General features: G+C 54.1%; 1 protein-coding gene, 1 long non-coding RNA gene and 1 pseudogene across 5 annotated transcripts in view; 2 read left to right on the top strand and 1 right to left on the bottom strand.

Annotated features, from left to right (window-relative positions):
* LOC115643738 (zinc finger protein 660-like) overlaps window positions 1-14223 on the bottom strand; it is a 579185-nt gene that overhangs the window by 221922 nt on the left and 343040 nt on the right. The gene's annotated exons all lie outside the window — the stretch shown is intronic.
* The window catches only part of LOC115643745, a 54022-nt pseudogene that overhangs the window by 29898 nt on the left and 9901 nt on the right, over window positions 1-14223 (top strand).
* Window positions 1591-12203, top strand: LOC115643740. 4 transcript variants are annotated; one of them, XR_003998366.1, is made up of 7 exons: window positions 1591-1698; window positions 2734-2850; window positions 8175-8257; window positions 9177-9284; window positions 10052-10139; window positions 11402-11490; window positions 12163-12203. It is a non-coding gene; the product is annotated as an uncharacterized LOC115643740 (long non-coding RNA). The 4 variants fall into 4 exon arrangements; XR_003998367.1 differs by having other exon boundaries at window positions 1592-1698; window positions 10052-10134; XR_003998364.1 differs by lacking the exon at window positions 10052-10139 and having other exon boundaries at window positions 1593-1698.

Raw genomic sequence — 14223 nt, 5'->3', positions numbered from 1 at the left:
ACGCCAACAATAGAGACAACAGAGACTTTTACACTGGAAAAAGAACGGTCTCCAAATCGAAGATGCATTATGCTGGGTGGTAAAAGCCGTGAGGAAGCCACTAAGCCGATTACCCTTCTTGCAACCAGGAGGATTACCATAGGCACATGGAACGTGAGGACCATGTACGAGTCAGGAAAAACGGTGCAGGATGCAGCAGAGATGAGCAGCATTAATAGCTGCCTCAGAAGGATTCTCCAGATCTGCTGGCCAGACACCATCAGTAACATCCACCTCTTGGAGAGGACCTGTCAACTCCCAGCAGAGGAAGAAATCAGAAGAAGGTGGGGTTGGATAGGACATACACTACGTAAGCAGCCAACCAACATCACCAGACAGACACTGCGGTGGAACCCCCAAGGCAAGCGGAAAAGAGGCTGTCCAAGAAACACCTGGCGACGTGACCTTCAGGCTGATAGCAAAAAAAATGGGCTATACCTGGAACCAGCTAGAGCAAATGGCCCAGGATAGAGGACTCTGGAGATCTGTGGTTGGCGGCCCATACCCTGATTGGGTTGACGGGCATGAGCGAGTGAGTGAGCGAGTGAGTTCCTCATTCACATAATTAGGGTGACAGCACTTTTTTTTTCTGCCTGCCCCAATAACAAAGAAATTGGGGATCCAGCTGTGAGAATAACCATCCCAGGCCGCTGTTGGCTTATGCAATGCAAATACAAGGAATTCCTTTGCACACTCCCCATAATTCACCACCAGATGTCGGGGTAGAGCTCATCCTGACTCTGCTTACACAGGGAAGGGGGCACCAGGCAGGGAGACCCGCTTTACCCACCCACGTTCCTGGGCACAGCAGAGAGCCGGGGGGGGGGGCGGATCAGACTCTCTGCTGGAAGGATCCTTCCGGCCTTAGCGCTGCAGCAGCTCTGGGCCCCCGGACACCGAGAGGGGGGGCAGAGATGGGGGGGCTGGGCAGAGGCAGGGACCTGCCCAGCCCCAAGGGCTCAGTCACCTGGAGTCTCAGCTCAGGAGTTGCCCTCAGCAGAGTCCGGGGCGGGTCTCAGCTGGAGAAAGCCTCTTGTGCCGGGCCCCAGGCCCCCTCGCCGGTTCACGCGCCGCCCCCCTCCCCTCGCCGGGCCCCCCCGGCCCCTGGCTCCCCCCATCCCAGCGGGCCGGGCGGATCCTGCTGCAGCTCCATTGAGGCACAGGTGGCTCCGCGGCTTCTCCCAGGCTCCCCGGGGCAGAGTCACTTTCCCGCCCTCCCCCTGGGGTCTCTCACTCCCCGGGGTCTCCGGGCCGGGGCTGGGGCAGGAAGAGCCCGGGGCTGCCCAGGGGGTGGGGCCCAGCTGGAGAAACCCCCCCGGCCGGCCCCCCCACGCACAGACCCCCTCCGGGAGCAGCAGCGGCTCAGCCCGGGCCCGCTCACACGGAGGCTGCAGCAACTTTGTTCTCCCGCCCCCAGCGGGGCTCGAACGGAGCATGCGCGATTTCAGCTACTGACCCCTCCCTTCCCTGGGCTGGAGAGAGCGGGAGCGGCCCCGGGGCAGGCTGGGAGATGTAGTTCTTGACGCTCCCCGGAGCGGAAGTGACGTTGGCGGAGGAGCCGGAGCCGGAGCCGGAGACGGGCTGTGGAGGAGAGTTGGTTGCGTCGGCTCTGCCTGGCTCGCGCGGGGCCGTTGGAGCCTCTCCCGGGGCCGGAGAAGGGTTTGTGCCGTTGGGCTCTGGGCATGCGCAGATCGCGGCGGGAGAGCCCTTCATTAACGCCCTGGGGCCCCGCGAGGGGAGGGGGCTGAGACCGGGCTGGGGGGGCTGGGAAAGGGGCGGGCGGGAAATGTCTGTGCAGTCCGGACATGGCCGGGGGGGGAGCAGGTGACCCCCGAGGAGCGGGGGGAGAAAGGGGGGGGCTGAGATCCCCTCGGATTTACTGCTGCCCCCCCCTTGGGACCCCCCTCCTCTCCCGTCCTGCCCCCTTTCTACCTAGAGAGCAACGAGCAGCACCCAGGGTGACCCCCCCTCCCCCAAACCCTGAGAAGTTCCCTGTTCCCCTCCCCCCATTGTGCCCCATTTTCTCTGCCCTTCGCCAATGGCCAGTTCAGATCTCAGGTTTGGGGTGTTTCCCCCATTTTCACCTGCAGGGATTTGTCCTTGTGTGGGTGGGAAATGGTTCCCCCGAGTGATTTCTGAACTGGGCAGAGGCTGGGGGGCCCTGAGACAGGGACACCTCTGGGTTGGGCTGGGGGAGCCACTGTGCTGGCAACAGGGCGTGGGAAGGGCCAGGAAGGGGAGGGAGGAGCAGCTGTCCCCCATAGAGACGGCCCAGCCCCAGATTTTCTAGGCCGACTACTCCTCTTCCCCCCCCCCCCATCACTAGCTAGTCACATTCCCAGACCCATTGTGGCCACAATACTCCCATTAGCAGCCCCTCCCCACAGCCAGCAACCTTCTGACTCCAGCCCCGCTCCTTTCCCCTGTGTAAAGACATCACCCAGGGCTCCCTCCTGGCCCTGTGAGTGTGAGGCAAGAGGAATCCATCCCATCCTGTTGTTGATTCAATATCCCTGTATAATCCCGTCCAGTTTCCCCTCTTTTCTCTTGAACCTTTGAATGGTGACATAAAATCTCCCCACATGTTGATGCTTGTCCCTTATATTGGTAAATATTTAGTTTGTGCCTCATTTTCTCCTCAGTCCTGAAATACTGATATCAAATTTTCCAAAATCTTACTGCTTTTCTCTCCAGGTGTGTGGCTGAGATCAGGGCTCCTATCGTACTGAGCGTGGCCCTGTTCTGCCAGGTGCTGCGGAGACCCCAACTGAGATCTGGGCCCTGCTTTGCCAGGCACTGAAGAGACCCCAGGTGAGATCAGACCCCACTGTTGTCCAGGTAAAGCTGAGACCTGCACCAAGATCATGGCCCCCCTTGTGCTAGGCAGCACACGACTCCGACCCAAACCGCTGCATCCATTGTTCTGGGCACTTCAGAGACCTCGACGGAGATCTGTGTTCCCGTTGGGCCTGGCATTGCACTGACGCTAACGAAGATCACACCCCAGCACTGTACTGTGCACTGCACAGACCCTGACAGAGATCCTGCCCCTACATTTTGCCAGTTGCTGCAGGGGCCCTAAACAAAATCAGGGATCCTGTAATACCAGGAGTTGCAGAGTCCCCAACTAAGATTAGGGTTCCTGTTGTGCTGGGCTCTGCACAGAAACTGACCAAGATCGGAGTCCCCATTCTGACAGGTGCGGAAAAGACACCAAGGGTATCGCTACCCTGCTGTCAAAAATCCCCAGCTGGCCCATGCCAGCTGACTCAGGCCCACAGGGCTCAGGCAAGGGGCTGTTTAATTTCAGTGTAGATGACTGGGCTCGGGTTGGAGCCAGGCTGTAGGACCCTGCGAGGTGGGAGGGTGCCAGACCTTGGGCTGCAGCTCCAGCCGGAACATAGACACCACAATTAAACAGCCCCACACCCTGAGCCATGTGAGCCCAAGTCAGCGGGCACAGGCCAGCCGCCGGTGTCTGACTGCAGTGTCGACATGCCCACAGGGACAAAGAGGCCTTGTCACAAAAGGCTCAAAGACTAAATAGGCCAATGGTGGGAGGCGACTCTCCATTTTACAGATGGGGAAACTGAAGCTCAGAGAGCTGAAGTAATTTGCTCAAGTTTGCGTGGAGAATTTGTGGCAAAACTGGGAACTGAACCCAGATTGTTTCAGTTCTTGCCTCTCCCCTTATTCACAAGCCCAGTGTGTGTGTTCAGCGATGTTTTGGCCTGTGTTTCCCTTGCGTTGGCTGGGGGGGGCCCTGAGACAGGGACACCTCTGGGCTGGGCTGGGGGGGCCCTCTCTGCTGGCAACAGGGCGTGGGAAGGGCCAGGAAGGGGAGGGAGGAGCAAGTGTCCCCCATGGAGACGGCCCAGCCCCAGGTTTCCCAGTCCAGCTACTTTCCCCTCCCCCACCTGCCCAACCCAGCAGCCCCCCCCCTTGCCTGCTAGTCAAATTTCTAGACCCCACTTCTAGCCCCTCCCCACAGCCAGTGACCTTCTGACTCCAGCCCCGCTCCTTTTTCCTGTGAAAGCCGCACCACCCGGGGCTCTGCTGGCCATGTGAATATGTAACAAGAAAAATCCGTCCTATTCTGTTGTTGATTAAATATCCCTGTATAAACCCCTCCAGTTTCCCCTCTTTTCTCTTGAACTGTTGAATGGTGACATAAAATCTCCCCACATGTTGGTGTTTTTCTCTTATATTGGCAAATATTTAGTTTGTGCCCCATTTTCTCCTCAGTTCTGAAATACTGATATTGAATTCTTGAAAATCTTCCCACTTTTCTCTCCAGGTGTGTGACTGAGATCAGGGCTCTTATCGTACTGAGCGTGGCTCAGCCCTGGCCTGAGATCAGGTCCCTCAGTGCCGGGCCCTGCACAAACCCTGACCAAGTTTGGGGCCCTGGTGGTGCCAGGAACTGCACAGACCCCTACAGAGAGCAGGGACCTTGTTGTGCCGGGTGCTACAGTGACCCTGACTGAGCTCCGGGCCCCTGTTGTGCCAGGCCCTGCATCAACACCATGTGAAATCAGGCTCCCATTGTGCCAGGCGCTGCAGAGACAGCAAACAAAATCAGGGACCTTGTTACTGGAGCTGCAGAGACCCCAAGTGAGATCTGGGCCCTGTTCTGCCAGGTGCTGCAGAGACCCCAACAGAGGTCAGACCCTACTGTTGTGACAGGTGCTGGGGAGACCCCAAGTGAGATCTGTGCCTCTATTGTGCTGGCCACTGCAGAGACCACACAGACATCAGGCCCCCCATTGTGCCAGGTAAAACTGAGACCTGGACTGAGATCACGGCACCCTCCCCCTTGTGCTGGGCAGTGCACAACTGGCCCAGATTTCTACCTCCATTGTGTCCCCATTGGGCCTAGCACTGCACTTACCCTGACCCAGATCATGCCCTACCACTGTACTGGGCACTGCACAGACCCTGACAGATCCTGCCTCCACATTTTGCCAGATGCTGCAGGGACCCTAAACAAAATCAGGGATCCTGTGATGCTGGGAGTTGCAGAGTCCCCGACTGAGGTCAGGCCCTCTGTTGTGCAGGGCTCCTACACAGACACCAAGATCAGGGTTCCCATTGTGACTGGTGCTGAAAAGACAGCAAGGGTATCTTTACCCTGCTGTTAAAACCCCCCAGCTGGCCCATGCCAGGTGACTCAGGCTCACAGGGCTCAGGCAAAGAGGCTGTTTAATTGCAGTGTAGATGTCTGGGCTCAGGCTGGAGCCAGGCTGTAGGACCCTGCGAGGTGGGAAGGTGCCAGACCTTGGGCTGCAGCCCCAGCCGGAACATAGACACCACAATTAAACAGCCTGAGCTGTGTGAGCCCAAGTTAGCTGGCATGGACCAGCCGCTGGTGTCTAACAAGTTTGCATGGAGAATTTGGGGCAAAACTGGGAACTGAATCCAAATTGTTTCAATTCTTACCACTCCCCTTAACCAAAAGTCCAGCATGTGTGTGTACAGCATTGTTTTGATCTGTGTTTGCCTTGTGTTGCCTTACAAGGGAGGCTGTGGAATTTCCTTCATTGGAGGTTTTTAAGACCAGGTTAGAGATTCACCAGTCTGGGAATGTCTAGGGATATTTGGTCTGCCTCAGCACAGGAGGCTGGAGTAGACACCCTCTCAAGATCTCTTCCAGGCCTACATTGAAATAATTCTCTTTTGTTCTGTGTCCTGTTCTACGCTGAGCTGTTTTGCATGGCATGGTGCCATTTGGAACTGTGATCGCACCATGTTGTGTAGCAGTTTTATGGTGCAGTGTTTTGCCTCAGCTTGTTTGGTGCCTGTGCTATGTTGGTTTGAGTTCAGCTATTTTCCATTGTGTTCTTTTGTCCTAGGATGTCATCGTTTGCATCGTGTTGCTTTCTTTTCCTTTGTATTGTCATTTTATGCTGTGGAGTGTAGGCTGTTCCCCCCCCCTCCCCCCAAATTGCCTGACGTTATGTTGTGGTGGGTTTTATTCTATATATTGTTTTTTTATATGTATATATATTGCATAGCATCCTAGAAATGTAGTGCTGGACAGGACCTCAAGATGTCATCAAGTCCAGCTCTCTCTACTGAGGCAAACCAAGTATATGTAGATTATATCTGACAGAAGTTTGTCCTACTTGTTCTTAAAAACTTCCAGGGAAAGAGACTCCACAGCCCCCCTTGTAAGACTATTCCAGAGCTGAACTACCTTAGCTCTGGTGACACCCACACAGATTTTAGTGGTGAGCAGCTGTGGAGAGAGAGGAGACCCCAGTGAGTGGGCAACTGGGTAAAGAGACTAAAGTTGGGAGGAGAAACATTGACATGTCCAAGGTCACCCAGGCTGTCTGTGATCGAGCTAGAAATAGGTTCTAGTGCCACCGTACTGCTGTTTCTGAAGGTCTCTGCCACACTGATGTTTTAGGCACTTGTGCAAACCCTTAGTACAGACAGAATTTACACTAGTGCACTGTGATTGGTACTGGTGCACCATGTCCCAGTTTGAAGGTTTGAGGTGGTGGGAGCAGGAGGGAGTGACCTCACAGAGACCGGGGTCTGGCTGACCAGTGCAGCTGGTAAGGGAGGGGCAGCAGTGAGTGCTGGAGGTATGAGCCAGGAGCACAGCCGCACAGGGCTGGACACTGACTTCTCCTGACCCAGGGGACACCCCCCCAGCGAGGTGGTTTGTCCATGGATGCACAGGCTGTCTTGGCAGGGCAGCTCAGCTGCAGTCCCTGCACACCTCTTCCTGCAGCCTAATACAGTGTGCTCTGGGGACCTTTCCAAGCTGCGGGTGACAGGGCTCTGGAGTTAACAGGGTCTGTTCCTGGCTCTGTCACTGTCTTGTTTAGTGACCATGGGGAAGTCACAGCCCCTTTCTCTGTAACGCTGTCTCCAGTGACTCGAGAGCATGAGCACCAGCCTCAGGCAGACTGGTAAGAAGCAGGGCACAAACCCCAAATTGGGTGTGAGGTCCATATGGAGATTTCAGCAACCGAATATTCAGCGTAAACGCTTCAGGCTCTGTAACAGCATTAACATGGAATCCTAGACAGTCCTCCTGGGTGATCCCATATATCTCGCCACGCAGGTGAGCTCAGCTTCATGACAGATGATCCCTTACTCCAGGGGTTCTCAGCCTTTTTCTTTCTGAATCCCCAATGATGGAGATTTCACAACCTCCCTAAGCAATTTATTCCAGTGCTTAACCGCCCTGACAGTTAGGGAGTTTTTCCTAATGTCCAGCCTAAACCTCCCTTGCTGCAATTTAAGCCCGTTGCTTTTTGTCCTGTCTGCAGAGGTTAAGAAGAACAATTTTTCTCCCTCCTCCTTGAAACGACCGTTTATGTACTTGAAAGCTGATCATGTCCCCTCTCAGTCTTCTCTTCTCCAGACTAAACGAACGCAGTTTTTTCAGTCTTCCCTTATAGGCCGTGTTCTCTAGACCTTTAATCATTTTTGTTGCTCTTCTCTGGACTTTCTCCAATTTGTCCACATCTTTCCTGAAATGTAGCCCCCAGAACTGGACACACTAGTCCAGTTGAGGCCTAACCAGTCTGGAGTAGAGTGGAAGAATTACTTCTCGTGTCTTGCTTACAATACTGCTGCTAATACATCCCAGAATTATACTTCCTTTCTTTGCAATAGTGTAACGTTGTTGACTCATATTTAGCTTGTGATCCACTGTGACTCCCAGATCCGTCTCCGCAGTGCTCCTTCCTGGACAGTCATTTCTTGTCTTGTATGTGTGCAACTGATGGTTCCTTCCTAAGGGGAGTACTTTGGATTTGTCGTTATTGAATTTCATCCTATTTACTTCAGACCATTTCTCCAGTTTGTCCAGATGATTTTGAATTTCAGTTCTATTCTCCAAAGTCCTTGCAACCCCTCCCAGCTTGGTATCGCCCGCAAACTTGATAAGTGTAACAGAGAGACTCTGCTGCTGGGAGGGTTTCCCCATGTGTCAGAGGGTTACACCCTGGTAGGAGGGGGCTAGATCTGTACTGGGATAAGGTCACTGTGTGCTTCATAGTGTGGCAGAACCTAGATTGTCCATTAGCAGGGGAAAATCCTGGGGGGGAATCGACATGTGGAAAGGACAGAAACCCTGTGTGAATGCTCTCACATTGCCCTTCTCGCCCTGGCAGGCTACAGAATAACATCCACGTTTTGCTCCAGATCATCCCATCCTCCCAGGGGGAAGGCAATGGCTGCAATGGAGCTGGCTCAGGTAAGGGATTCTCAGGGAGCTGGTGGTGGGTTCTGCTTGGAGGGAGAGAAGCAGTAAATGTGTAGTATAGTATAGTAAATGTACAATAATCAGTTTGTGACACATTTTCTTTGCAAATCTCAAAGATTCATATAAAATAACCTAAACATTTGTCCCACTTCTCTTTAGTTGTCTATTTCTAATTGAATATGCCCTGGGATTTTGCTGCCTCTCTAATTATAACATAAAAAGAAAATCTCAGATTTACACCTTTTCTCCGATTCTTGAACATGCATATAAAATGTTTGCAAATGGTGCTCATTTCCTCTTTATTCATTTATCAAATATTGATGTGAAACACTCAGATTTTACCTCCTATCAACAACTGATATAAAATCCCTCTGATTTCCAGCCTTTCTCTTTCATTTCTATGTTATTATCAAATGTCAATTAAAAATCCTTTCATGTTGGGGCTGTTCCCCATGTTTCTCAATCCCAGCAACTTCTCCTTCTTTGGAGGGAGCCTGTTTCCCTGAGTCCGTCTCCATCCTGGAGGTTGCAGGGGGTTAAATTTCCCAGTGATGGTCTTTCCCCTCTCCTTTGAAAATCATTTCTTCCCCCCCTTATCTCTGTTAAAATGTTTGCTGATGAAAGAGACCAGCCACATATTTAATACCCATCAAAGCCAGAGGCCTCCCCGTTTGGGGATCAGTGGTTCCCACCTGGTAACGGGAGAGTTGGCTGGACCCTTTTCTCCAGTTGGCCTGGGATAAGGAGGTTGCTGTGAGTGCAGCATAGGTCCAGAAGTATCCCAAACCTCATGGCAAATGGTCTCTGGGAGGGGTTGATTCCCACAGTGTAAGATGCAGCCACCTCTGGGGTGGATCCATGGTGGCCATTATTTGCTAGTGACAGGGCATGGACATTTCTTACCCTCCAGGCCTTCCATTCTCCTGTTCAAGAGACATCACCCAGGGCTCCCTCTGCCTGTGTGACTGGCCAGCAGGGGGTGGTGATAACTTCCTATCCACCTCTCAGGCACTGTGAGGTAACAGTGTTGCGGGGGCGGGGAGGGTGTCTGTGTGGGGAGATTGCAGCTGAAGGGACATTGTGGTAGGGGGAGGTGTTTGGATGGCTGGACAGGGGGTACCCTAGTCAGGTTGGTGGGTTGTGGAGGTTTGGGGTTTTGGGGGGTGGTGGTTGTGATGTGCCCATCCCTGAGGCTATGGGTCCTGGAGGTGGGTATCGCTGGGGGCCTGGTGGCTGCAGAACAGTGGGGGTGGGTGTCTCTTGGGGGGGCGGGACAGGGGGTTAGAGGGAGACTGGTGCTGTGCCAGGGGCTCTGACTGGGCTTCCCCGGCTGGTTGCTGGTTTTGTTGCCATGCCCAGTGCACAGAGCTGGGGGAGAGGATCCCTGGCACTAGGTCAGGGGATGCCAGGGAAGCAGAGTGAGGGGTCCCACTGAAAAGCATCAGGGGGTCCTGTTAGATAGAGAAAGGGGTCCCAGACAAATGGCAGGGCAGATCCTGCTGGGGGGGGGAGTCCTAGGCAGGCAGTGAGGGACTGAGTTCCCAGTGGGGGGTTCCCTTGGGGAGGTCCCTGGCTGCTGGGGGCTTTTGGTGGGGGGAACCCTTTGGGATTCCCAACCTGACAGTCATGGTCTGGTGGGGATTCCCTGGCTGGTGGGGCTTTGAGGGGTATCTGGGGTCCCTGGCCAGGGACTCTGGGGTTTGGGTCCCAGGGAATATCTGGTGGGCCCCTGGCTGTGGGAACTTCTACTAACCATGATCCTTCTCTCTGATCAACTTGTGCCAGAGTCCTGGCTCCAAGCACTGCCCGGCATTCCCCAGTCACGTGCCCTGTCACTGTGATAACTTTCTATCCACTTATCAAACACTGTGAGGTGAAATCACAGATTTTTGCTTTTCTCCCCTCTTGAAAAGTGCAGGAACTTCCGGTTCCTTTGGGAAAATGCTCCCCCCCCCACACCTGTCCTTGTTCTCTATCTGGGTGGTGAGGGAGGTGGGAAGGGGGTCAGCACTGCCACACAATGGTCTCTTCCACAGCATTCTGGACTCATTCTTTCTGAACGCTGGTTTCATTGAGACCATTGTTAATCCAGAGTCACTGCATGGAAAGACAAGGAGTGACTCTGGATGGATAGTGGGGCAAATGAGATCAGCAATTCTCCCTGTGAGAATGGGCTCTCATTAGCTGCTCTCCCCAGAGAGCTAAAGGAGGGAAGCTGCTCAAATGCTCCGTCCCTCTCTGCTCAGGATATTGGGGTTCAGCTTCCTGGGTCAGATGCTGCAGCCTCCTTTGTGATCTGGGAGACCAGGCTTGGAAGCTGCTGCTCCCCCAGTGGGGTTCTGTGCTGGGAAGTGACCTTAATTAAAGCTGCTTCTCTGCTCGGCCCAGGGGATGACTTTCTCCAGCTGGTCCTAGCCCCGTAGGGCAGCCCTGGGCCCTATTAATACTAAATTCTGAGCCAGACATTCCAAGTAACTGAAAGGAATGAAGGGAAAATGCTGGGGTCTGGCCTTAAAATGACTCTACACAAACAGACCCCCCCTCATTTCTCATCCCATTAGCAATTTCAGGAGCAAATCCAGCCATGGGGGAGCAAACTACCCAGGAATGGGACTTTCCTACCAGACGGGCAGGGAGAGGGGATGGGAAAAGGGGAAAGAGAGATCGAAAGGCGCAGTGGGAGAGGAGTTTGGAGCGAGATTTCCAGATCTCTAATCTGCCCAGAAAGATGTATTGCTGCACCCTGGATAGAGTCACTTTCCTGTAGAAAAGATGAGAATCAGACAGAGGAAAATCCAGTTCCTGATTCCATATTCCCCCTGCTGGCGTGTTGCTGCCGTGGGGTCAGTGTCTGAAGGAATCCCACACAGTGACTCCTTTGGTTCTGCTTTTTTCTAGCCTTGTGTTCAGAGACTTTGTTATGGGATGGGGGGAGGGAGAAGGGAGGTTAAACATGTCTCTGTGGGCTTAGCCTGGCAGGAGGGGCCAGGTCTACACTGTACAGAGAGATCAAGGCTTTCTCAGCATGGCAGACTCTAGGGTGTCTGTCTGCAGGGAAGGGGCCTGGGGGAATCATGCTGTGAAATGAGTTAGTGTGTTCTGAAACTTTCACAAATGCCCTTCTCACCCTGCCAGGCTGCAGAATAATGTCCATGTTTCGCTCCAGTTCATCCCGTCCTCTCGTTGGACAGGGGAGAGAAATGGCTGCAGAGGAGCCAGTTCAGGTAGGTATTATCAGGGGGTTGCTGGTGGGATCCTCCAGGAGGGAGAGGGACAGCAAATACACCGGAGATGGGAAGGTTTGCACAGTCTGGTTTCTAGGAAATGCACAAGGTGGAGAATGGGAGGAGGACAGGGGTGTGCTAAACCTGCTGGGAGTTAGTTAATAATTTGCCTAGATTCTTGGAACAGACCCATGAGGTTCGGCGGTGGAAATGCTCTAGTTTGTGGAGCAGAAAATAACCCAGCTCCATGGAGCTGGGAAAACTGACCAGACTCCCAGTGCTGGAGCCCGACTTGAGTAACCAGCGGCTGCTGTGAGATATGAAGGGGGCACCCACCAGTGAGGCTTAAGGGAGATTCCCCTCCCTTCACATCCAGCTCTTCAGAATGGGGAGGGTGTTGGGCTTCCTACCAGGGAGCTGTCCCTGGACCCTGCTAGGGCTCCATCTCCTGAATCAGTCTGTGGCTAGTAGGTGTGTGATGGCTCTGCTGGGAGAGAGGAGGGGCTCTCTCTTCGTCCCCTCCCCCTGGTGTTTCCTGGATGCTCTGAGCAGGGTGGGGGTGGGACTCTGACTGCAATCCACCCAGAGTTTCTGTTTGGCTCCTGTCCCCCATGTATAGGGGGGCTGTGAGTGGGGCAGCAGGTACTGAGTGTTGGACTCTTGCTCTTTCAGGGGCCGGTGACCTTCGAGGAGGTGGCTGTGTATTTCACCAGGGAAGAGGGGGCTCTGCTGGACCCCACTCAGAGAGCCCTCTACAGGGATGTCATGCAGGAGAACTATGAGAATGTGACCTCGCTGGGTAAGGGTTCCTGTCCCCTCTGTTCTTGGAAGGGGAAAAGAAGAGAGATGGTTCATGCCAGCCCCCAATGCCACCTCTACTCTGTCCTGTTTCAGCATCACCCCAATATGCCAGTGACACACACGCTGTCAGAGACTGTCCCCTGCTGCAGGACACTTTGGGAACAGAGCACAGGAGCCGTATCGCACAGCGTCAAATATCTCCTGTTTGCTCAAGTAAAACTGAGGGTTAGGTGCAGCATACTCAGCAGAAGCTTCCTACCCCTGACCTCTCAGACCCTGAGCCTTCTCCACCCAGACCTGAATGTGCTTGGGGTGTAACGAGCAGGCTGCTGGAGTCAGAGCTGCTGATCCAGGTTACTTATCACACAGACAGTCCGTGTGTCCTTGAATGCTGGCTGGGGGGATCCAGAGAAGGAAGCTCAGTGGTGGATTTAGCGTTAGTGGGGCCCTGTGCTCAGCTCCATTTTAGGGGTCCCTCCTTGGGACACAGGCAAGAAAACATTCTTATTTCCCTCCAACCTCCATTTTTCATTCTTTTTTTTCCTTCCTCCTCCTCCTATAAGCAATAGGAAGTAAGTGAAAATAAAGTGAGGTGTATGGATTGTTTTTGTCGTCTAACCGATTTTTCCACAGACCACTTGAAAATCGCTGAGAGTCTTGGTGCACCACTTAATGATCTTTCCATATATTGTTTGTACCGTTAGCTAACTATTTTAAAGCGCTGTGGATAAGAGCCCTTTATTAAAAATTAAAAACGTTGGAGTGCAGGGTCTGGCCAGGAGTTAGGGTGTGGGAGGGGGCTCAGGGCTGGGGCAGGGGGTTGGGTGTGGAGCATTTACCTGGAGCAGCTCCTGTTTCATGCGAGCAATGCAGGTGGGGATGTGGGGGGCAGGAGTCAGGGTGGGCAGGAGGCTTCTGGGAGGGGTGCAGGAGTCAGGGCTGGGGGTGTGAGAGGGGCATGGGGGTGGGGGAGGGAAGCGGTTATGGGTGGGTGCAGGAATCAGAGAGGGTAGGGAACTGCGGTGTGTTTGTGAGGGGTGAAGGAATAAGGGCTGGGGGTGTGAGGGGGGTGCAGGAGTCAGTGAGGGCAGGGTGTTCAAGGTGCAGGAGTCTGGGAGGGAGTTAGGGAGCAGGAGCAGGCTGGAGATTGGGATGCAGAGTCTGGCCAGATTTTAGGATGCAGGAGGGGGCTTGGGTTTGGGGCAGGAGGTTGAGGTGTGGAGTGGTTACCTGGGGCAGCTCCCATTTGGTGTGAGGGGTGCAGGTGCAGGAGCTCCCATTTGGTGCTCAGGGTACGGGGGGTGCAGGAGTCAGAGCATGGGGTGTGAGGGCTCGGTATGTGGGAGGGGGTGCAGGAGTCAGGGCTGGGGGCTGGGAGAGTGGGCTGGGGTACCGGGGGTTGCTCCCAGCCCCCTCCCCTGAGTGGCTCAAGCAGGGGTTGGGGGCAGGGGGGTATGTGATAGGGGAGTGCTTTGTAAAGCAGTGAGCAAGTGACCAGGGAGCTTTTCAAACAGGGCTGCTAACAGGGAGTTTCGTGAGGGAGTTTGGAAGGGGAGTGGGAAGGGGGCGAGGTTCTCTTGCCAGTCTTTAAAACATTTAAGCTAGAATACAAATTTCTTGATTGAAACAAAACCCCTGTTGTTAACCTAGGTAGCTGTAGGAGAGAATGCAGGCAGAAGCCCAGCAGCAGAGTGGGGGCTATCCTGTTTATTGCACTCAATGTAGCATGTATGATTACCTGCCCTGTGGGCGGGTGGCTTACGGGTGCATTCGGTGCAAGGAGCTCCTGGCCCTCAGACACCGCGTGGAGGCTTTGGAAGCCAGGGTGGTGGAACTGGAGATTCTACGGGAGGCAGAGAAGTATGTTGATGAGGCTTTCCGGGACACTTGTAGATTTCTCCCACCTCTGGTCAGACAGCCACTGCGCTGTTG

This window comes from Gopherus evgoodei, unplaced genomic scaffold (assembly GCF_007399415.2).
Source record: "Gopherus evgoodei ecotype Sinaloan lineage unplaced genomic scaffold, rGopEvg1_v1.p scaffold_69_arrow_ctg1, whole genome shotgun sequence".
Lineage (NCBI taxonomy): Eukaryota > Metazoa > Chordata > Testudines > Testudinidae > Gopherus > Gopherus evgoodei.
Note: the sequence above shows the minus strand (reverse complement) of the source record. Positions and strands in the feature narration are given on the sequence as shown.